Below are 23,163 nucleotides of genomic sequence, written 5' to 3'. Positions count from 1 at the left end.
GGAGGGTGCGGTGAGGGTGATTTTGTTACTGGAAAGGGACCCGGATCCAGACCCCAAGAGAGGGTTCTTGAATCTCATGCAAGAAGGAATTCAGGGTGAGTCCATAAAATAAAGTTAAAGCAAGTTTATTAAGAAAATAGAGGAATAGACCAGACGGGTGCAGTGGCTCACACCTGTAATCCCAGCACTTTGGGAGGCCAAGGTGGGTGGATTGCTTGAGGTCAGGAGTTCGAGACCAGCCTGGACAACATGGTGAAACCCTTTCTCTACTAGAAATACAAAAAATTAGCTGGGTGTGATGGTGGGCTCCTGTAATACTCAGGAAGCTGAAGTGGGAGAATTGCTTGAATCCAGGAGGCAGAGGTTGCAGTGAGCTGAGATCACACCATTGCACTCCAGCCTGGGCAATAAGAGTGAAACTCCATCTGAAAAAAAAAAAAAGGTAGAGGAATAAAAGAATGGCTAGTCCGTAGACAAAGCAGCCCTGAGGGCTGCTGGTTGCCCATTTTTATGATTATTTCTTGATGACATGCTAAACAAGGGGTGGATTATTCATGCCTCCCCTTTTTAGACCATACTTCTTGACGTTGCCGTAGCATTTGTAAAGTGTCATGGCGCTGGTGGGAGTGTAGCAATGAGGATGACCACAGGTCACTCTCGTCGCCATGTTGGTTTTGGTGGGTTTTAGCCGGCTTCTTTACTGCAGCCTGTTTTATCAGCAAGGTCTTTATGCCAACCTCCCATCTCATCCTGTGACTTAGAATGCCTGACCATCTGGGAATGCAGCCCAGTAGTTTTCAGCCTTATATTACCGAGCTCGTATTCAAGATGGAATTGCTCTTGTTCAAATGCCTCTGAGAGTTTGCGATTCCTGGACACAGCCCCAGGGGAAGGGTCAAGTGGCTAATACTGCTATCTTTTCTTTTATTAGAGACGGGGTCTTGCTCTGTCACCTAGGCGAGAGTGCAGTGGCTTGATCACAGCCTACTGCAGCCTTGAACTCCTGGGTTCAAGCGATCCTCCCACCTCAGCCTCCTGAGTAGCTGGGACTACAGATGTGTGCCACCACCCCCGGCTAATTTTAAAATGTTTGGTAGAGATGAGGTCTCACTTTTTTGCCCAAGCTGGTCTCAAACTCCTGGCCTAAGCGATCCTCCTTCCTCAGCCTCCCAAAGTTCACAGGTGTGGGCCACCATACCCAGCCGGCTGCTATCATCAGTAAGAGTCTCAACACATTCTGTTATTTTCCTGGGGTGGTTCTGGAATGAGAGTCTGGAAGTGTTGCCAGCCAGAGTTACCTGATGCAGCCACGTGAGGAGAAGGCAGGCCTGGGGCCACTCCAGTGCCAAAGCCCCCGTGGGGGATCATGGGCTGGTGTGTCCCCCCAGATCCATATGTTGCTGGGGGATCATGGGCTGGTGTGTCCCCCCACATCCATATGTTGCAGGCCTAACCCCCAGGACCTCACAATGTGACTGTATTTGGAGATCGGGTCTTTAAAGAGGTGATTAAGTTAAATGAGGTCATGGGGGTGAGCCCTAATCCCATGTGACTGGTGTCCTTATAAGAAGAGGAAATGAGGTCTGGCCTGGTGGCTCATGCCTATTATCTCAGCACTTTGAGAGGCAGAGGTGGGCAGATCACCTGAGGTCAGGAGTTCAAAACCAGCCTGGCCAACATAGTGAAACCCTGTCTCTACTAAAAATACAAAAATTAGCCAGGCATGGTGGTGCATGCCTATAGTCCCAGCTACTCAGGAGGCTGAAGCAGGAGAATCGCTGGAACCAGGGAGGCAGAGGCCGCAGTGAGCCAAGATCACGCCATTGCACTCTAGACTGGGCAACAGAGCGAGACTCCATCTCAAGAAAAAAAAAAAGAGAGAGATAGATCAGAGAGAGATGCTCACAGAACGACAACTTGTGAGGTCATAGGGAGAAGATGCCGTCTACAGGCCCGGGAGAGAGGCCTCAGGAGACGCCTACCCTGCTGTCACCTTGATCTCGGACAGCAGCCTCCAGGACCCTGAGATGCTAAATGTCTGTTGTTGAAGCAGCCCTGTCTATGGCACTTTATTATTAACACATGAATCCCAGGAAACTCATACAGAGGCTTGCCGGTCCCTCCCTGCTCTGGAGTGACTCCTGCCTCCAAGTCTGGAGCCTCGAACTCCTGGGCTTCCGTCCACAGGATGGTTGGCAGACCCTGTCGCTGGCCACCAGAAATGCTGGTGCAACAATCCATTTTCCCTCTTGCGGCAATGCAGGCCTCGGGGGCTCCACAGAGATGATTCTGGTGTGCGTGCAGCCCGCGGGTCTCCAGGGCAGCACTGAAGGGCCTGCCGTTCCATCCTGTGCCCTCACCACCGCCGCTGTCATCCCCCCTATTATTGAGCTCCTCTGTGGGCACGGTGCTGAGTTAATTTTTTGTTTTAATTGGCTCTGCCCGACCCACCGCTGGAGCTTCCGGGAGTTCATTTTAAAGTCAGAGAGAGAAGACGCAGGAGCCGGCTCAGTCCCTGGTTCAATTGCATGTTAGACTTAGTTTGATGTCCTCCCCACTCGCCACATCTCTTTTATGACAGTTGGAAGCAGATGATGACAGTTCCGGGCGCCCTGCCTTTGCACCGCAGGGTCAGGAGGACCAGCGACCTCATTATCCAGCCTGCCACTGCCCTCTCACCCTCCTGCATCTTCCAATAGATTCCAGGATGCACCTAAAAGGGAAGGGGCAAGGAGTCCTTCTGCAGGTGACCAGATGGTGGGCTGGGCCCGTGCTTGAGGCCGGCCTCTGCATAAAAGACTTCAACACCCCTCCCCGGCCACCGCTGTTAAATAGACTTCCCCATGACTTTATGCACTCAAGCCCAGCTCTTTGCCCAGACATAGGCCCAGCCCACTCCCTCCCCAGGCCCTGCCTGGCTCTGCTCCTGTCTGAACACTGGCCTGCCTGCCTTCCTCTTGGCCTGGGCAGATTCTACCCTCCTGCACACTCACTGATGCCCAACAAACCTTTCCTTTCCTAGCTGCTCCCTCTGGCATTCCCACTCCCTTCCCAGAATTTCTCTTGCATTTTGTGATTAAAGAAGAAATCATGGTGTGAATGTAATATGGTGCGGCTGCCGTGGAAAACAGCTGGGCGGTTTTGGCAAAAGTTAAACACAAAATTACCATATGAGGCTGGGCACAGAGGCTCAGACCTGTAATCCCAGCACTTTGGGAGGCCGAGGTGGGTGCATCACCTGAGGTCAGGAGTTCGAGAACAGCCTGGCCAACATGGTGAAACCCCATCTGTACTAAAAATACAAAAATTAGCCAGGTGTGGTGGTGGGCACCTGTAGTCCCAACTACTCAAAAGGCTGAGGCAGGAGAATTGCTGGAACCCAGGAGGCAGAGGTTGTGGTGAGCCAAGATCGCACTACTGCACTCCAGCCTAGGTGACAGAGCAAGACTCCGTCTCAAAAAAACAAAAAAGTGTGGTTTCTCTAATGGGCATTTAAGATGGCTTCCAACCTTTTGCTGTCCTTTGTGTGTCCACGGATGTGCAGAGGGTTGAATGTTTCTCTAGGTTGGGCGCCAAATAGGAATTCCTGGGCATCTTAGTCCATTCAGGCTGCTATAACAGAATATTATAGACTGGGCAGCTTACAAACAACAAACATTTATTTCTTATGGTTCTGGAGGATGGGAAGTCCAAGAACAAGGCATTTAGTGTCTGGTGAGGGCCTGCTTCGTCATAGACGGTGCCTTCTGGCCATGTCCTCCCATGGTGAAACAGGCAAGGGGTATCTCTAGGATATCTCTCTGGGGACTCTCTTATAAGTGTCCTAATCCCATCCCTAAGGGTTCAGCACCCCCTGACCTAACCAACTCCCAAGGGTGAGGTACTCTCCCTCATCTCCTAATACCATCTCCTTGGGATTAGGATCTCAACATAGGATTTCAGGGAGACACAATCACACAGCAGCACCTGGTGTCAGATGTGTGGTGGCATGTGTTCATGGATATTGCCAAATTGCCCTAAAAAACTGGCCGGACCCATTTAGATTCCCCTCAAGACAGCGGGAGAGTCCTTTTTTTTTTCCCCTGCACCCTTGCCAAAACTGTGTATTATCCAGCTTGAAAACGTTAGCCCCTCAGATGGTGGAAACATGCTGATGATAATGATAGCAACTGCCTATGCTTACTGGCGCCGATCCTGTCCCAGGTACTGTACCATAATGAGAGCAGAAACTGCTAGTACCAACGAGCAGTGATTGCACCATTGCACTCCAGCCTGCCTGGGTGATCGGAGTGAGACCCATCTCAAAATTAAAAATAAAAAAAATCACTTCACAGGGTTGTTGTGGGATTAAGTGAATGGATATCACTGCTCATTGCAGCCTCAACCTCCCGGTCTCAAACCATCTTCTTATCTCATTTTTTGACTTTTTTTTGCAGAGATAGGGGGTCTCACTATGTTGCCCAGGCTGGTCTTGAACTCCTGGGCTCAAGCAATCCTCTGCCTTGGCCTCCCAAAGTGCTGGGATTATAGGCATGAGCCACAGTGCCTGGTGGTGGTGAGCTCTTTTCTCACTCCTGTTTTGCAGCTCCAACTCAAGCGCAGAATGGAATCTCAATGTTCCAATTTTTTTCTTTGTTAGTGAGCCTAATTACCACTGCCACGTTCATTGGTTGTGTAAAGTTCTGTGAATTCCTGCTCAGTGTCCTCCTTTTCTTTCCCACCATGTGCCTTGTCTCTTTCTTACTGACAGTCTGCACATTAATCTCTATTTCATATATTACAGATGTTTTCCTGGACCATAACTTACGCTTTAACTTCGTCGTGCTGTTTCTCACCACATAGAAGTTATAAATTACAATGTACACGAAGGCATCAATCTTTTTCTAAATGACATTAGCATGCCATGCCTTCTTTAGGAAGGCCTTTCCTATATGAAGGTTATCGGCGTATTTAACAGTTTTTTTTCTTCTAATACTTTGGAATTTATTATTTCATTTATAAGTCATTCATCTATCTGCAAATTATGCAAAGGGGCAGGTAGGAACGTAATTTTTTCTGAATCGTTAGCCAATTATCCATCAGCACTTGAATTTCTATCTTGGTTTGAAATGTCACCCTAATCATACACTAAATTTGTACACCTACACCGGCTGTCTGCTAGACTTTTGTTCATTCATCTAATTATCTGTTTCTGTGCCGCTGTGGCCTGTAGTCTTATAATATGTTTTAATATCTGGAGAGATGCAAGTTGACTTTGGATTTCGCTACCTTATTGCACTCTCATATTGATTCTAGCAGTTTCTGCTCTGATTATGGTTCATTTTTAAATAATTGTAAATATTCTGGTTTATAGATTAGAGGGGGTATTCTTTTGTCATTTTAAAAATTTTATTATGTCTTTGTCAGCAAATATGCCATATGCTATTTCTGCGTTTCATTATTACTTGAAATTTCCTTTGTGGCTAATCTGTGTTGAATTTTTGTAGAATTTCCATGTGTAATTGAAAAGAGTTTTTTTTCTTCTATTTGTTGGGTACAGAGTTCTGTAGCTCTATTAGAGCAAACATGCTAATTATTTGAATCATCTCTCTCTGTACTTGCCGTCCCCGTCTCAGAGGACTGCAGGAAGTCTCTTTACTGTGGCAATGTCTTTACCGATTTCTTCCTGTATTTCTATCAGTTTTGCTTTATGTGCTGTGAAGCCAGATTGTGAGGCATGCAAGCATTCATGCTTAATAGCATGAAAAGTGGCCAGGCACAGTGGCTCACATCTGTAATCCCAGCACTTTGGGAAGCTGAGGCGGGAGGATCGCTTAAGCCCAGGAGTTTGAGACTGGCCTGGGCAACATAGTAAGACCCTGTCTCTACAAAAGATTAAAAAATTAGCTGGGCGTGGTGGTGCACACTTGTAGTCTCAGCTACTCAGGAGCTGAGGCAGGAGGATCACTTGAGCCTGGGAGATCAAGGCTGCAGTGAGCTCTGCTGGCCCCACTGCACTCCAGCCTGGGCAACAGAGCAAGACCCTGTCTCAAAAATAGCATAAAAATCTTCCTAGTTACTTTTCATGCTTTTTTCCTCAAATTCTATTAGGTTTGTGCAAAAGCAGTTGTGGTTCTTACCATTATATAATGGCAAGGATTGGAATTACTTTTGCACGACCCTAATGTATTCTCATATAAGGACAGTAGGCAGATTGGATTAGGGCTCCACTTAACTCTCATTTTAGCTTAGTTACCTCTTTAGAGAACTTATCTCCAAATACAGTCACATTCTGAGCTACGGAAGTTAGGACTTCAACTTATGCCTTCGGGGGGATGCTGTGCAGTCCATAACAGGCAACTACCATTGTTCCTTATATCCTATTTCTTCCCCTTGGAGTCTTTCTTCCTCCTTGCCGATGTACTGCTTTTGGTGATGGTTTCATTGAACGTCTATGGATGGGAAACTTTTTCAGTCCTTGCATGTGTGAAATTTTTTTTCTATGTTTATACTTGAAAGCATTGTCGAGCTAAATATAGAGTTCTAGTTTCAAAATTGTTTTTCCTTAGAATGTTAAAGGTACTGTCTTCTTGGACCAGGTATTGCCAATTGATCCATCTGATTCTATAGCTTTGCAGATAACAGATCCCTGCAAGCTTTCAAGACTTTTTCTCGCAAGCCTGGCATCTGAGACTTCAGCATCACGTGAATTGCTGTGGTTTTTTTTTCCCCCTTCGTTCTTCCGGGCACTTTGTGCATCTTTCTGAGCTCAGGATTCATATCTTTTTTTAATTCTGGGAGCTTTTCTTCTAGAGTTTTGTTGAGTTTATCTTCCTCTCTGTTCTTTTCATTTTCTCCTGCTAGGTCACCTGTAAGACAAACGTGGGAACTTCCGGATCTATCTCCCACATCTCTTTAACTTTTCTTTCATCCTATCCAGGCCACCCCCAATGCCTTTTTTCTCTGGATTGTGGGAGAATTCCTCAATTCCATCTTCTAAGTCAGTGATTTGGTCATGAGCTGTGTCCATTCTGTAAATTCAGTCCATCTACTGTTTGGTTTTGTTGTTGTTGTTTTGGTGATGTTTTGGGGTGTTTTTCTGGGTTTTTTTTTTTTTTTTTGAGATGGAGTCTCACTCTATCACCCAGGCTGGAGTGCAGTGGCGCGATCTCATCTCACTGCAAGCTCCGCCTCCCGGGTTCACGCCATTCTCCTGCCTCAGCCTCCCGAGTAGCTGGGACTACAGGCACCTGCCACCACGCCCAGCTAATTTTTTGTATTTTTAGTAGAGATGGGGTTTCAATATGTTGGCCAGGATGATCTCGATCTCATGACCTCGTGATCCACCCGCCTCGGCCTCCCAAAGTGACGGGATTACAGGCGTGAGCCACCGCGCCCAGCGGTGATGTTTTGTTTTAATTTCTATTTGTGGAGCCAATGCTCTCTTGCGTCTTTCTGAGGACATGAAGCACGCACAATCTAATGGCTTGTTCTGCTGGCCCTGTGAACGCTTTCCTTGACCGTGCTTGGTTGTTTCTCTTACGGCATTGGCTTTCCTCCAGTGTCTAGTGTTTCCTGGCGAGAGGACCATGTTCACATTGGACATCCTCTCCAAATGGTCAGCTCTGAGTGTATCTGTGCCTGCGGCCTTTTGGTGAGCACGAGATGATCCCTGCTGCATTGTAGGGACTCCTTTTCTAGAATCTGAGGCTTCCTGTTCCTCCTGGGTCTCACCTGCACAGCCCAACCCTCCCCGCAAGCACCGTCGTGCCTCTCTGACCGCCAGGCCCGCAGTCTGTCTGCAGGAGGGAAGACATCTCCCTGGGGTGCTGCCTGGCCATGGAATGAGGTGAGGGGAGTTTGCAGGAGGTTCAACCCGGGCAGCTGTCCCTGTCTCAGGCAGAGCTCTAACTCGTCACCCTAGAGCTATCCTTTGTATCTGGTGTCTACCATCTTGGAGTTGGTCTTTCCTGCAGCCTCCGGACTTGGGTTTTCTCTTTCAGCTCGATCCTGTCTGCTAGCAATAAAATGATTTCTCATAATTTTGTATCCACTGGGTTGGGAGTGGGAGAGAAGGGAGAAATTACAGCATCTACAGTTTGCCTTCTTCATATAATCTGCCCTTATGGTTTAAGTGTTGCTTATTACATTACCGGGTCACATTGAACATTTATTTAATTAAAAGCCCACAGTGTTTTTCTTCCCTTTCCTTCTTTCCTTCTTTTTTCTTTCTTTTTTTTTTCCTTCCTGTTTTCCTTCCTCCTTTGTTATATTAACCATCTTTCCCAACTTTGTGTGACCGGCTAAAATCTGATAAAGTCAGTCCTTCCTTCCTTCCTTCCTTCCGTCCTTCTTTCCTTCCTTCCTTCCTTCCTTCCCTCCCTCCCTCCCTCCCTCCCTCCTTCTTTCCTTCCTTCCTTCCTTCACAAGCCTCTGCCATGCCAATTCTCCCCCATCCTGCCCTTGGGCAAAATTTTAAGGCAAAATTCAGCACTTTACATTAATTTCTGTTGAATTCCATCTTGTGGTTTGGGCCCTATCTTCTTGCCTGTCAAGTCTTTTTGAATATTGATGAGTGCATTTATCATATTAACCATTTTCCCCAACTTTATGTGACCTGCAAATCTGATAAGGTTCTCCTGTATGTCATCACACACATCATTGCCAAAGGTGTTGAACAAAACAGGGTCCAGAAATGAGCTCTTTCGTCTAACCCCTTAGACATTCTCCAAGGTCTAAAATGTATTCAGCACAAAGATAACACTATTATCAATACTATTTAGGTAATGCTGTTCAACCACCTGTGAGTTCACCTATGAGGAAAACCAGTCAGTCCCAATTCTATCATCTTGTTCTCAAGGTTATCATAGAAAATTGGTCAGAAGCTAAAATCAAGATGTACAATTGTCTTCTTGTTTTCTGATTCTCTGGTGTATTGGTTTGTCTTCCAAGCTGAAGTATGAGTTTTTCAGAGGAGGGTATTGATGTCATTTCGTTCAATGTTGTTTCATTATAATGTCAATGAGAAAAAAAGTTGATTCCTGGCTGGGACCACTGCCTGTGTGGAGTCTGTGAGTCTCCCTGTGTCTGTGTGGGTTTTCTCTGGGTATTGCGGTTTCCTCTCGTATCCCAAAGGTATGCATATTAGGTTCATTGGTGCGTCTACATGGCTGCAGTCTGAGTGAGTGTGGGGTGTGAGAGATGCCTCGCGATGGTGTCCTATCCTGGGCTGGAGCCCATCTTGTGTCCTGAGCTGCTGGGATGGGCTCTAACCACCCAAGACCCTTAACTGCAATAAATGGGTAAATAATTATTTGCTGTCCTTAATGAATCTTTCTTAAGCTCACATTTATTGTATGTATAGTGCACATTTATTTCCATGTTTAATACTATAAGTGTTTTGGTCTTGAGAAGTTTGGTAGGCCAGATACAATGGCTGATGCCTGAAATCCCAGCACTTTTTGAGGCTAAGGCAGGAGGATCACTTGAGCCTGGGAGGTCAAAGCTACAGTGAGTATGCCATGATTCCAGCACCGCATTCCAGCCTGGGTAACAGAGTGAGACAGAAGAAGAAAGAAGAAGAAGAGGAGGAGGAGGAGGAGGAAGAGGAAGAGGAGGAGGAAAAAGAAGAAGTTGTAGTAGTAGTTGTTGCTGTTGTTTGGCGATGTTTTTGTGAGTAGGAACTTAACTCCTGTTTGTAATCGTTAGCCTATGGTAAAATTCATTGCCTTACAGGTCATTTTGCTTAAAATTGCAGTTTCTAAGAACGAGTGGGCAATGCCGATTGAGGACTTACCGTACAGCTGTGCACATGCACTCACTGGCATGGAAACCGTTGCATTATTTGAGCTTAGGATTCCTATATTTTTTCAATTCTGGGAATTTTTTTCTAGGGTTTCTTTGAATTTCTCTTCCTCTCCATTCTTTTAATTTTCTCCATCTGTATCACCTGTAAGACAACCGTTGCAACTTCTCAATCTGTCTTCCACTTAGCTTTTCTTTTATCCTGTCCAGCTCCACCCACCACCACCTTTTTCTGCTGGATTCTAGGAGAGTTCCTCAGTTTCCTCTTCTAGAATAAATCTATAGAGTGTATAAATATTAACTCATCACCCACAGTTAGAGGAGCTGTTATGGTTTTGATTTCATAGGCAGGGAAGTGTCTTGCTGGTTTATCGTGCCCTGGGGCAGGCCACCCTGCTGGTTGCAGTAGAGCTTGTTTGACTGTCTTGTCCCAAGCCCTCTGCACTTCCACCCACTCCCTCCCTCTTTCCAGAATTTGGGAGCAGGCTCAGAAAATGCCATGCCCTGAAATTCCACCTGATAGGAATTGAAGAGAAATGAATGAGCGATTCCCAGCAGGGATCACTTGCCCTAAAAGATGAATTGAGCCGAGTTTCCACAGTGACTGGGTCCTTCCCACACCTCATCAGTAGACTCCAAGCCAGAATGTAACTGAATGCAAAGTGATCTCATTCATTGAGCTTATCCATCATGGATATTGGTGCCATGACTGAAGGCGGTGTTCTTGTCCAAGAGTAAGACTTGTGCATGTGCTTTTCCCCTCCGCTCTCCTGGGGAGGGAATGGCCTGATGCTACCGACCAGTCCACATTCTCTGAAAAGATGCATTCCCAGAGTGCACGTGAGTTCATCAGCTTCTCCAGGTTGATGGACACATGGCCTGTGATGATGTTTCTCAAAGTGTATGCCACACAGAACACTAGTTCGTGAGTTGCTCCATGAACCAAGGGTGCCATGGTCAGATAAGCTGGGAAATGCTGCGTGCTGCACCTCCCTTGGCAAGATTCATGTGCAAAGGATCTGAGAAGTCCTGTGATACCCAGGCTTACCAATCCATTTGGTCACATCACACACCCCACTCCTCATTGTTTTTTTTTTGTTTTTTTTTGGCTAAACACACTGTCTCCTAGGGACACAGTTCTGTGTAGTTAACAGGAAATATTTATTGAGTTTCTATGTGGCAGGCCCTGAACTAAGCTTTCTTATGTATGGTTTCATTTGCTCCTTAAAGCAACCCTGTGAAATTTATATATTGTCATCACTCCCATTCGACAGGTAAAGCATTCGAGGCTTGGAGAGTTCAAGCCACTTTCCCTCCTCACTCAGCCAATAAGTGGTAGAGCCAGGTTCAAACCCAGGCCTGCCTCCCTCCAAAGTCCACTTTATCATGCTTCCCCAGAAGACAATGGCCACTTATAATAAAAAGGTAAATTAGGGCCAGGTGCAGTGGCTCACACCTGTAATCCCAGAGCTTTGGGAGACCAAGGCAGGAGGATCACTTGAGCCCAGGTGTTCAAGGCCAGCCTAGGCAACATAACGAGACCCCATCTCTACAAAAAAAATAATAATAATAATTTTTCTTTAATTAGCCAGGCATGGTGGCAAGCTCCTGTAGTAGTAGCTACTCAGGAGGCTGAGGTGGGAGGATTGCTTGAGCCCAGGTCAAGGCTGCAGTGAGCTGTGATTGTGCCACTGCACTCCAGCTTGGGTGACAGAGCAAGACCCTGTCCCAAATAAATAAGCATTATGGTTTATGAGTCAGCCTCTTAAGCATTCAGTGACCAGAATGAAGGAGGAAATAGTAAATTCCTTGAGCTTACAAAACGGAGCCCCATATCCTGAGTGTAGGGTGACCCCACTAAGGTGTAGCCAGGTTCCTGGTCTCTTCCTAGACTCTCTCCTTACCTTCCTATGGCCAGCCTCCGTTGTCAAAAGAAATCCAGCATGCTGCTAGGCTCATTAGAGGCCTGCGTTAAGCCAGGGGCAGGGGTGCCTTCCTGTAACTCCAGCTATTTGGGAGGCTGAGGCAGAAGGATCGCTTGAGCCCCAGGGTTCAAGACCAGCCTGGGCAACACAGCGAGACCATCTCATAAAAAACAATAATTACAATAAATTATAAATATTTATAAATTTATATTGTATATAAATTTTTATTATATTATATATTTATATTTATAAATAAATTTATATTATATTATATATAAATTATATGTATTATATATAAATATTTATCATTATAATATATAGTAAAATATATGTTAAATTTATATTTATTTTTATATATTATATATTTAAATATATATTTATTAAAATATATATTTTAATTTAAAATTATAAATATATTTTCTTATATATTTATAATTTATAAATATATTTTCTTATATATTTATAATTTATAAATATATTTTCTTATATATTTATAATTTATAAATATATTTTCTTATATATTTATAATTTATAAATATATTTTCTTATATATTTATAATTTATAAATATATTTTCTTATATATTTATAATTTATAAATATATTTTCTTATATATTTATAATTTATAAATATATTTTCTTATATATTTATAATTTATAAATATATTTTCTTATATATTTATAATTTATAAATATATTTTCTTATATATTTATAATTTATAAATATATTTTCTTATATATTTATAATTTATAAATATATTTTCTTATATATATAAATTATAAATATATAATATATGATATATATTATGTATAATATATAGTAAAATATAATAAATTAAAAATGTAAATATATACTTAATTTTATATCATATATAATATATTTCATATAAATATATAATATATAATTATATATAATATACAATAATGTATATTTATATATTATATATAATTATATATCTATCATATATCAATAATATATATTGTTACATATATAATATATGAGAGAGATATATATTGAGTTTCTATGTGGCAGGCTCTGAACTAAGCTTTCCTATGGATGCTATCATTTGTTCCTATATATGTGTGTGTGTGTGTGTGTGTGTGTGTATATATATATATACACATATATATGTGTATACACACACACACACACACACACATATATATGAAGTCGTGTCTTAGATAGCTGCAGAAGTGACTATTGAGATTATCCGGTGTTTCCCTACCTGGGAAGGCACGTGGTGTCTTCACGGTGGGCTGTGGACTTAAGGAGCTGCTGACCTCTTGGCTGGCCCAGACCTCTGTGCCATAGTCAGGGTCTGGTTTCTTCAGCTCACCAGAGTTCCGCATGCGGTTGGTCTGGTATTCCAGACGTTCATGGATGCTGCCCTTAGTTCTGTGCACATCCAGCAGTTTTTCTCAGCTGCCTCCTTCCCCCTTGGCCTCTCTTGCCTGCGTGGACCTCTGCGTGGCCCCACTCTGGGTGGTCCTGGATCTCACAGTGTCCCTTTGCCCACAAATACTCCCTTGCCCAGGGACTCTGAATGTCCCATCCCAGTGGGGACCCCACATTCTGTCTCCATGGTAACCAGCAGGAAGCTGGTGATGGATGGGGGCCTGGCGTGGAGCATACTGCAGTCCTCAGATACCATCACTTCCCACAGAGTGAGTCCAGGCAGGGAAGAAATGACTGGGGGGAGCGGGGAAGAAGAGGTCACAGCAGCACCTTCTGGAGCTGATCGGACGTGGAGGCATCATTCCTGTGCCCTTCTTGACTTCGGGTTCTTGCCAAAACCCACCAGTAAGCTGATGCTGCAATGGGGTAAGGCTAGAGAGAGGCCCTTCTGGCAAGGAATTGTTCTTAATAGGCCAGGCTGTGATGACGAGTTAGGCAGGAGACTAGCAGAGCACCTTGTGCCATCTGCTGCAGTGTTCGTGGCCTCCAAATGACTGTGGGGCGTCCTTTACTATAGGGTCAGAATCAGATCGGACTCTTCCACATGCTTGGTGGTTGTTATTGAGCTCTGGGCCAGGCACTGGGGATATAAGAGTTGTTGACATCAAATAAACTATAGAGATGAATCTCTGCAATTCAGAAGTTTTACTTGAGAAGTAAGAATTGCAATTTGGGCTGGGCACAGTGGCTCACACCTGTAATCCCAGCACTTTGGGAGGCCGTGGGGGGAGGATTGCTTGGGCCCAGGAATTTGAGACCAGCCTGGGCAACATAGTGAAACCCTATCTCTACAAAAGAAAAAAAAAATTAAATTAGCCAAGGGTGGTGGCACACGCCTGTCATCCTAGTTACTCGGGAGGCTGAGGTGGGAGGCTCTCTTGAGCCTGGAGGTCAAGGCTGCAGTGAGCTATGATGGGGCCACTGCACTCCAGCCTGGGCAACAGAACAAGACCCCTCAAAAAAAACAAAGAATGACAATTTTTGACGTACACACAGACCTGGGTGGTCTTCGTTATGTCCAAAGAACAAAGGTTTGAGGTTTTATTTTTAAAACAGAAGTGTTTTAAGTTCTTTAAGTTCTTTAAGTTCACCGTCACCAGTGAAGTTTTGGGGAGCTGGCAAGCCCCGATTGGTGAGTGACAGTGGTGGGTAAAACTAGCCTTACAGTCATAGCAGATTGTTTCAGTAGCTGTTAGAGAAAGCTAGTTTCAGGTTACGGCCAGCAGCGTCCGCAGCCCAGGCTTGCAGAGAATTTCATTTCTGGAGCCATGTTATGTGTCCTGGGTGCTTTTTACCTCCACCCCTCCCAACTCTGTTTTAGGTGGGTGTGATAAGAATGACCCAGTTTGCCAGGTGTGGTGGCTCACATCTGTAAATCCTCGCATTTTGGGAGGCCGAGTGATACGGTTTGACTCTGTGTCCCCACCCAAATCTCACGTTGAGTTGCGACTCTGAGTGTTGGAGGAGGGTCCTGGTAGGAGGCGACTGGATCATGGGGAGGGATGGACATCCCCCTTGCTGTTTTCCTGATAGTGAGTGAGCTCTCACCAGATCTGGTTGTTTAAAAGGATGTGGCACCTTTCCCTTCTCTCTCTCTTCCTCCCGCTCCTGACATAAATGTGCTGGCTTCCCCTTTGCCCTTCCACCATGATTGTAAGTTTCCTGAGGCCTCCGCAGAAGCTTTTTGTTTGTTTGTTTGTTTTTGAGATGGAGTTTCACTTGTTTACTGTCTGGAGTGCAATGTCACGATCTCAGCTCACTGCAACCTCCACCTCCTGGATTCAAGCGATTCTCCTGCGTCAGTCTCCTGAGTAGCTGGTACTACAGGCCCGCACCACCATGCCCGGCTAATTTTTGTATTTTTAGTAGACAGGGTTTCACCATGTTGGCCTGGCTGGTCTCGAACTCTTGACCTCAAGTGATCCACCCGCCTCAGCCTCCCAAAGTGCTGGGATTACAGGCCTGAGCCACTGTACGCAGCCTATACGTTATTTTATGTATTTAAAAACATTATTCTGAGCTGGGCACAGTGGCACACACCCATTGTTCCAGCTATTCAGGAGGCTGAGGCAGGTGGATTGCTTGAGCCTAGGAATTTGAGACTGTAGTGTGCTGTGATCACGCCTGTGAATAGCCAGTGTACTTCAGCCTGGGCAACATAGCAAGACCCCATCTCTTAAAAACAAAAAAAACACCACATTATTCGGGAAGTAGTCCCAGATGAGTTCAAGAAAGATACGAAGTGCTGTCCCTGAGAAAGGGCTTCCTGTATTGGAAACACCGTGGGTGGTTCCTGCAGTGGAAGGAGTGGCCCAGCATGGGAGGCAGAGGACTGACCCACGAGGGTCCAGGTGGCCAAGGAAAGTGGCTGCCCAGAGGCTCCAGGAGTGAGGCTGCTGTTCTCCGGGCAGCTGCAGAGCAGGATGAGGATTGCCACGTTCAGTCCTCAGCGGGCCCGGAGGAACGTGAGTCGCCGTGTGTCAAATGGGGAACAGGATGGCCAGAGAGCTCTTGGATTGCAGGAGAAGGAGCAGCTTCGTTAGAAGGAAGCAATTCTATTAACTCGCATGCATGTCTCTTGATGAGCTGGCCTTCTCTGCTTGAAAACCACTGAGAGGGAGAGAAGATGGAGAAAGTTCCAAGGAACTTTCTGAAATACACAGCCAGGCAGGTGGAGGGGGTGGGAGGGATGACGAGCCATTCTTATCCCAATATAAGGGAACGCTCCATGTCAGAAAGGTGATTAAATGGATGTGAGTTTCTGTTGCAGAAACAAGCCGGGGAGGCGCGTTAAGGATAGCGTGTCAACCTTCACTGTGCGTTCCCTGGTTTTATTGGTCTGTGTTATCACCTCCGCGTTACTTAAATGTAGTTTGGTGGTGTTTTTTATTACGGCCTCCCCTTTCTTTCCCCATGGCTGCCAATATTTCGTGTGGCAGCTCCTCACTCTCTCGTCACCCGTTATCTGTTACTGTCACCGCCCCGCCAGGGTGTCCTTGCAAGGGACTCTTAATGGAGCTGTCCTGGTTAAAGAAATTCAATGTGATTGAGCTGCAGCAAAGAATCAAAATCCAAGTATCTGAAAGGGATGAATAATAACTAGGTATTAAAGCATATTGGTTATTTATTATGAGCAGAAGGCAGGAAAACATTAGCATGTAAAAAGCTGTAAATTAATCACGGCTGGAGCTGGGGAACCTGAAAAAGTCACCTCTATCTTTATTAACTCTGTTTTGTTATTCCTGTGTGTAACTGAGTCCCCATTTCTGTCCTTCCGTGATAGATTTTCATCCCCAGCTGCCTTGCTGCAGGCATGAAGGGGTGAGATTTTTAAAATCATGTTTGATCTCACATCACCTGGTGCTCAGAAGAGGGCGGCAGGGGATTGAGCGTGGAGGAGCTGACTTCAGTGCAAGTCCTGGCCATTACCACTCACCAGCTGTGGCCGTGGGCACATCCCCAGACCTCTCCAGATGCTGTGTCTCCAATCTGTAAAGTGCACGTGATTCTAGAGCCTTCCTTGAGAGTTGTTCTAGGATTAAATGAGATACTGCCGGCCAGGCGCAGTGGCTCACACTTGTAGTCCCAGCACCTTGGGAGGCCAAGGTGGGCAGATCACTTGAGCAAGCCCAGGAGTTCGAGATCAGCCTGGGCAACATGGTGAAATCCCATCTCGACTAAAAATACAAAAAATTAGCTAGGCATGGTGGTACATGACTGTAGTCCCAGCTACTCAGGAGGCCGAGGCGGGAGGATCGCTTGAACCCAGGAGGTTGAGGCTGCAGTGAGCCATGATCACACCACTGCACTCCAGCCTGGGTGACATAGTGAGACCCTGTCTTAAAAAAAAAAAAAAAAAAAGATACTGCCTTTCCATGTTTAATCCTGTGGGTAAGGGTGATTGCTGGTAACAGACAAACAAAGGGGCCCTTGCTACTCAAAATGCTATCAGTGCTACTCAGGAGGCTGAGGCAGGAGAATTGCTCGAACCCTGGAGGCAGAGGTTGCAGTGAGCTGAGATCATACCACTGCACTCCAGCCTGGGTGACAGTGTGAGACTCTGTCTCAGGAAAAAAGAAAAAAGCGATCAGTGGCTGGGTGCAGTGGCTCATGTCTGGGATCCCAGCGCTTTGAGAGGCCAAGCAGAAGGATTGCTTGAGGCCAGTTCAGGACCAGCCTGGGCAACAGTGAGACCTCATTTCTTCATACAAAAAAACTTAGCTGGTTGTGGTGGAGCACACCTGTAGTCCTAGCTACTTAGGAGGCTGAGACAGGAAGATCACAAGCTCAGGTGTTCAAGGCTGTGGTGAGATATGATTGCACCACTGCACTCCAGCCTGGACAAGCAAGTGAGACCCCATCTTGTTAAAAAAAAAAAAAAAGGCAAAAAATCTGGGCTGGTGGCACACACCTGTAATCGCAGAACTTTGGGAGGCTGAGGCAAGAAGACTGCTTGAGCCCAGGAATTCAAATACAGCCTCAGTAGCATAGTGAGACTTCGTTTATACAAATAATTTTTTTTGAATTAGCTAGGTATGGTAGGTGTGCACCTGTAGTCCCAGCTACTCGGGTGGCTGAGGTGGGAGGGTCACTTGAACCCAGGGAGGCTGAGGCTGCAGTGAGCTATGATGGCACCACTACAGCACGCTAGCTTGGGCAACAAAGTGAGACTCTGTCCTGAGTCAAAGAAAAAAGAAAAATCACATTAAAATGCAGATTTCTAGGCCCCACCTGTGACCTCCTGCATTGAACAGGATCTCCAGCTGAGTCATGTAGACATTGATGTTTAAGAAGGACTGACAAAGCGTTCTGGTCCTTTCAGGGAATTTTTTGATAAACTGGAGAAAGGGCGTTACGTGTTACGATAAAACCAGGAACCTGATTCACTATTGTTGAAAGAGTGCATTGACTATTTGAGCTGAAATGCACTTTGCACCTTGAGAGTTTGTTTGGAGGTTCTAGCAGGAGAGCGCGGCTACTTCTGTACCCTTGATGGAAGACCGGTCTTCCTCTCTTGGGGATGGTCATCCTCTTTGACTGAGTACGCAGCCTCAGGAGGGACACACGTGGAGCGGTGAGGGAGGAAGGGGACACCCGCCTAGCCAACCAGATCAGCCAAATCAACTCTGGTGATCAATGGGGGTGACAGCTGTTGTAGCCAGATTACCCTCACATCCTGAAATGCACTTTGGAAGGCTTTGAATCCTATTCCCTTTACAGACGAGGAAACTGAGGTCGGGAGAGGTTAAGCATTGCCCCAGGCCACAGAGACGGTGTTCTGGTTGTGTGTTGTGTAAAAGCCACCCCAAAACTTAATGACTTCAAACAAGAACAATTTCTTGAGCTCATGGATTCTGTAGTTCGGGCAGAGCCTGGTAGAGAAAGCTTGTCTCTGCTCCACGCAGGGTCAACTCGGGCAGCTCGGCTGGGGCCGCAGGATCCACTTCCCAGACAGTGCTGTCATGTGGCTGCAAAGTGCTGCCGGCTATTGGCTGGGGTCTCAGCCAGGGAGGGCTGGGAACCTTGATCCTTGTCCACGTGGCCTCTGCATGGGCTGCTTGGTGTCCGGGCTTCTTTTTTTTAGAGACAGGGTCTTGCTCTGTTGCCCAGGCTGGAGTGCAGTGGTGCAATCACGGCTCACTGCAGCCTCAACCTCCCAGGCTCAAGTGATCCCTGCCTCAGCCTCCTAAGTAGCTGGGACTACAGGTGTGTGTCACCATACCCAGATAATTTTTTTTTTTTTACAGATTGGGTCTTGCTATGTTCCCAGGCTGGTCTCAAACTCCTGAGCTCAAGTGATCCTCCCACCTTGGCCTCCCAAAGTGCTGGGATTACAGGCACGAGCCACCATGCCCAGGGATGTCTGGGCTTTAAGAGTGAATGTCCCAGGACACAGACAATGAAAGCTATGTATATATTTTTTTTTTTTTTTTTTGAGACAGAGTCTCACTCTGTCACCCAGACTGGAGTGTGGTGGTGTGATCTTGGCTCACTGCAACCTCCGCCTCCTGGGTTCAAGTAATTCTCCTGCCTCAGCCTCCAGAGTAGCTGGGATTACAGGCATGAGCCACCACACCCTGCTAATTTTTGTATTTTTAGTAGAGATGGTGTTTCACCATGTTGGCCAGGCTTGTCTCGAACTCTTGACCTCAGGTGATCCGCCCACCTTGGCCTCCCAAAGTGCTGGGATTATAGATATGAGCCACCACGCCCGACCAGGAAGCTGCAGTTTCTTAGAGCCTCAGTCCAGACACTGGTACAGTATCACTTCCAGCTTTTTCTGTAGGTCAAGCAGTTACAGAGCTTGGGTTCAAGGGGTGGGGACACAAGCCCCACCTAACAACGGGAAGAGTGGCAGAGAATTTGGGGGTCAGGTTTTAAAATTGCCACAGATAGACTTTAAGAGAAATGGGATCTAAACGTAGATTTTCCAGCACAGAGCTCGTTCTACCATCCCAAGTTCAACCTCCCCACTTAATCTTTCCTTGGGGGAAAGAATTAGACCCTGTCAGATTGATTCTGCATAAAAATAAAAAGACGTCCATCTTTTCACTGTAGAATGTGAGCTGACAGCCCAGGGCCCAGACCACCATCCTGTCCCCAGAGCCCCTGGGAGCTGCCGGGTGGGGTGTCTCAGTTCTGGGCAGCTTGTTGTTTTTTTCTCAGCATGGAGGTGGTAGCAGCCGCTGCTGTCCCTGCTGTGGGCCTGAGCATCTCAGGACTGCCTCTCAGCTAAGTCAAGCCCACAAGAAGACTTAGAACGGAGCCGTGCCTAGGGCCACTGACCCACAACCACCAGCCTCCATCCTCGCCCTGCCTCCCCTGTGGGCTGAGCTGAAGGGAGTTTCAGGATGACCCCGGCTTTCCCTCTCCTGAAAAATGGTGCCCTGTCCATCTGCACCATCTGAGGTTCTCATTTGAGATTTGTTGGGGTGGATGGGGGAGGGCAGGCATTTTTGCTTATTGTTTGCTTTGAATCCGGCCAGCTCCAACGAGCCTTTATCGGAGCTGGGATCTGAGCTCCATGCCACCTGTCCAGAGCAACATCTGCCATCCCGGACTGCGTCATCATTTGCGTGCCCCTGCAAAGCAGTCTCTGAGATGACGGTTTGAATGCAACTAGTTCATCTGGGAGTTGCTGGGGATGAGGATCTTGGGGTGGAGAAGTGGGACAGCGTCGAGGGGCAGCTGATAAAGGGAATGTTATGGAGCCTGTCACTACGGTGAATGACAGGGACTCCATCCCATGGGGAGGCTGGGCAGATGGGCAAAACTCACGCCCAGGGATTCCTCCTGAGACCGAGGTACCTGGGGGGTTATTCAACCCAAACACCCTTAATTGTTACACTCTGGGCTTGGTGGTCTAACATAGTCCCGGAAGGACAGGTGCGGTGGCTCACGCCTGTAATCCCAGCGCTTGGGAGGCTGAGGTGGGCAGATCACTTGAGGTCAGGAGTTCAAGACCACCCTGGCCAATACAGAGAAACCCTGTTGCTACTAAAAATATAAAAATTAGCCGGGGGTGGTGGTGCACGCCTGTAATGTCAGCTACTTGGGAGGCTGAGGCAAGAGAATTGCTTGAACCCAGGAGGTGGAGGTTGCAGTGAGCTGAGATTGTGCCACTGCACTCCAGACGGGGCAACAGAGCAAGACTCTGCCTCAAAAAAAAACAGTTGAAAGAAAGGCCTCAGGCACAGAGCTGGGAATAGTGGCAGTAGGTCTGCTGGTGTCACTTTATTCCCTGTTTTTCTTTGTGGCAAAACCAGGCAGTGGCAGCTTTGGGTGTGGGTGGGGTTGGGGGGAGCTGGCTAGAACATCACCTCCACAAGATTAGACAGACATCTGCAGAGTGCCTTGATGACTGAGGCCCTCCTGGTGACAAGACAGGTCTGCTGGTTTCCAGGGCAAATTGCCAAGTGAAGGAGGCCAAAAAGCACAATCCCACGTGACAAGTGCGAGTCTGAAAGTTGCAGCTTGATAGCGGTGGAGGAAGCAGGCATGGAACTGCCATGGAGTTCAGGCGACAGTGGCCCTGAGCCCTAAGGGGTGTGCCTTGTACATGGACATGATGGGAAGGGTATTCCCGGTGCATGGAACAGCATGGGCGTGTGCGCAGAGGCTGGGAAATGTGAGGTCATTCGATGTGGCCGCTGTTTGGTCTCTGTGCCTATCCCAGCGATGGTGTCACTGCACAGGGAATAATGCAGATTCTCACCCTCTGCAACTGTTCCTCAAGCTTTAGAATTACAGCAGTTCAGAGGAAGAAATTCCAGAAAACATGTGGAGCAATTGGGAAATTGCCGGAAACGCTGTCTTAAAGGACTGTTCGTTTGGGTGTTGTCAAGTCAAGCCTCCTTTCTTAAAAAAGTCCACTTTGGTTCACACGTCCCATCAGGACAGGGAGGGACAGCAGGCTTGGTTACTGTGATGGACTGAATGGTGTCCCCCAAATTCACATGTTGAACCCTAACTCCCAATGTGATTGTATTTGGAGATGGGGCCTTTAAGCAGGGAGTGATTGGTTTTTCTTTTTAGTTATTGTTTCTCTTTTTGGAAATTTTAGATTCCGGGGGTACATGTGCAGGTTTGTGTGTGACATAGGGACATTGCATAATGCTCAGGTTTGGAATTCTACTGAACCCATCACCCAAATAGTGAACATCGAATAGATCTTTGTATTAGTCTGTTCTCATGTTGCTAGGAAGAAATACCCAAGACTGGGTAATTTATAAAGAAAGGAGGTTTAATTGACTCACAGATCTACATGGCTGGAGAGGCCTCAGGAAACTTACAGTCGTGGCAGAAGGCACCTCTTCACATGGCGGCAGGAGAGAGAATGAGTGCAAGCAGGGGAAATGCCAGATGCTTATAAACCATCAGATCTCGTGAGAACTCACTCACTGTCAGGAGAACAGCATGGTGGAAACTATCCCTGTAATTCAATTACCACCACCTGGTCCCGCCCTTGACACAAGGGGATTATTACAATTCAAGGTGAGATTGGGTTGGGGACACAGAGGCTAACCATATCAATCAGTAGTTTTTCAACCCTTCCCACTTCCTTCACTCCCTGATTTTGCAGACCCCAGTGTGTGTTGTTCCCATCTTTACGTCCATGTGTTCTCCTCATTCAGCTCCCACTTATAAGTGAGAACATGCGGTATTTGCTTTTCTGTTCCTCTGTTAATTCACTTAGGATTATGGCCTCCAGCTGTATCCATGTTGCTGCAAAGGACACGATTTTGTTCCTTTTTATGGCTGTGTGGTATTCCATGGTGTATATATGCCACATTTTCTTTATCCAATCCACCGTTGATGGGCACCTAGATTGATTCCATCTTTGCTTTGTGACTAGCACTGCCATGAACATAAGGGTGTGGGTGTCTTTTTAGTACAATGATTCGTTTTCCTTTGTGTAGACACCCAGTAGTGGGATTGCTGGGTCAAATGGTAGCTCAATTTTTATTTATTTGAGGAATCTTAAGGAGGCGATTTTAAATAAGACCATGAGGGTGGGGACCTGATCCCACAGCACTGGTGTCCTTGTAAGAAGAGGAAGAGACACCAGGTTCACGTGCATGGAAGTAAAGACCATTTGAGGACACAGCCAGGAGGTGGGCACCTGCAAGGAAGGTAGAAGAGCCTCACCAGAAACCAACCCTGCTGGCACCTTGATCTCAGACTTCCAGTGTCCAGCACTGTGAGAAAGTGAATTTCTCTTGCTTAGGCCACCCAGTCTGTGGTATTCTGTTAAGGCAGGCTGAGCAGACCAGCACTGTTACCAACAGATAACCAAATGCTTTTAACGGGGCATCTTCAAACGTTTTTGAAGACTTCTGAGCCGCTGTCTGGCAAGGCAGTCCTGTGTACAGCCCATTCCAGTTCAAGCCTCTAAATGCATCTTTTCTCATCTGTAAACGGTGCTACGTTTTGAGGCCCCCTTTTCCAGAAATGATGTACTCCACTCTCCCCAACGCACACACAGATCCCTGGAGCTTGCA

The 23,163-nt window shown here is 46.5% G+C and overlaps 1 protein-coding gene across 3 annotated transcripts in view; it reads left to right on the top strand.

Annotated features, from left to right (window-relative positions):
- Nucleotides 1–23,163, top strand: part of CARD11 (caspase recruitment domain family member 11) — a 139,571-nt gene that overhangs the window by 26,842 nt on the left and 89,566 nt on the right. The gene's annotated exons all lie outside the window — the stretch shown is intronic.

Source organism: Gorilla gorilla, chromosome 6, assembly GCF_029281585.2.
Source record: "Gorilla gorilla gorilla isolate KB3781 chromosome 6, NHGRI_mGorGor1-v2.1_pri, whole genome shotgun sequence".
NCBI lineage: Eukaryota > Metazoa > Chordata > Mammalia > Primates > Hominidae > Gorilla > Gorilla gorilla.
Note: the sequence above shows the minus strand (reverse complement) of the source record. Positions and strands in the feature narration are given on the sequence as shown.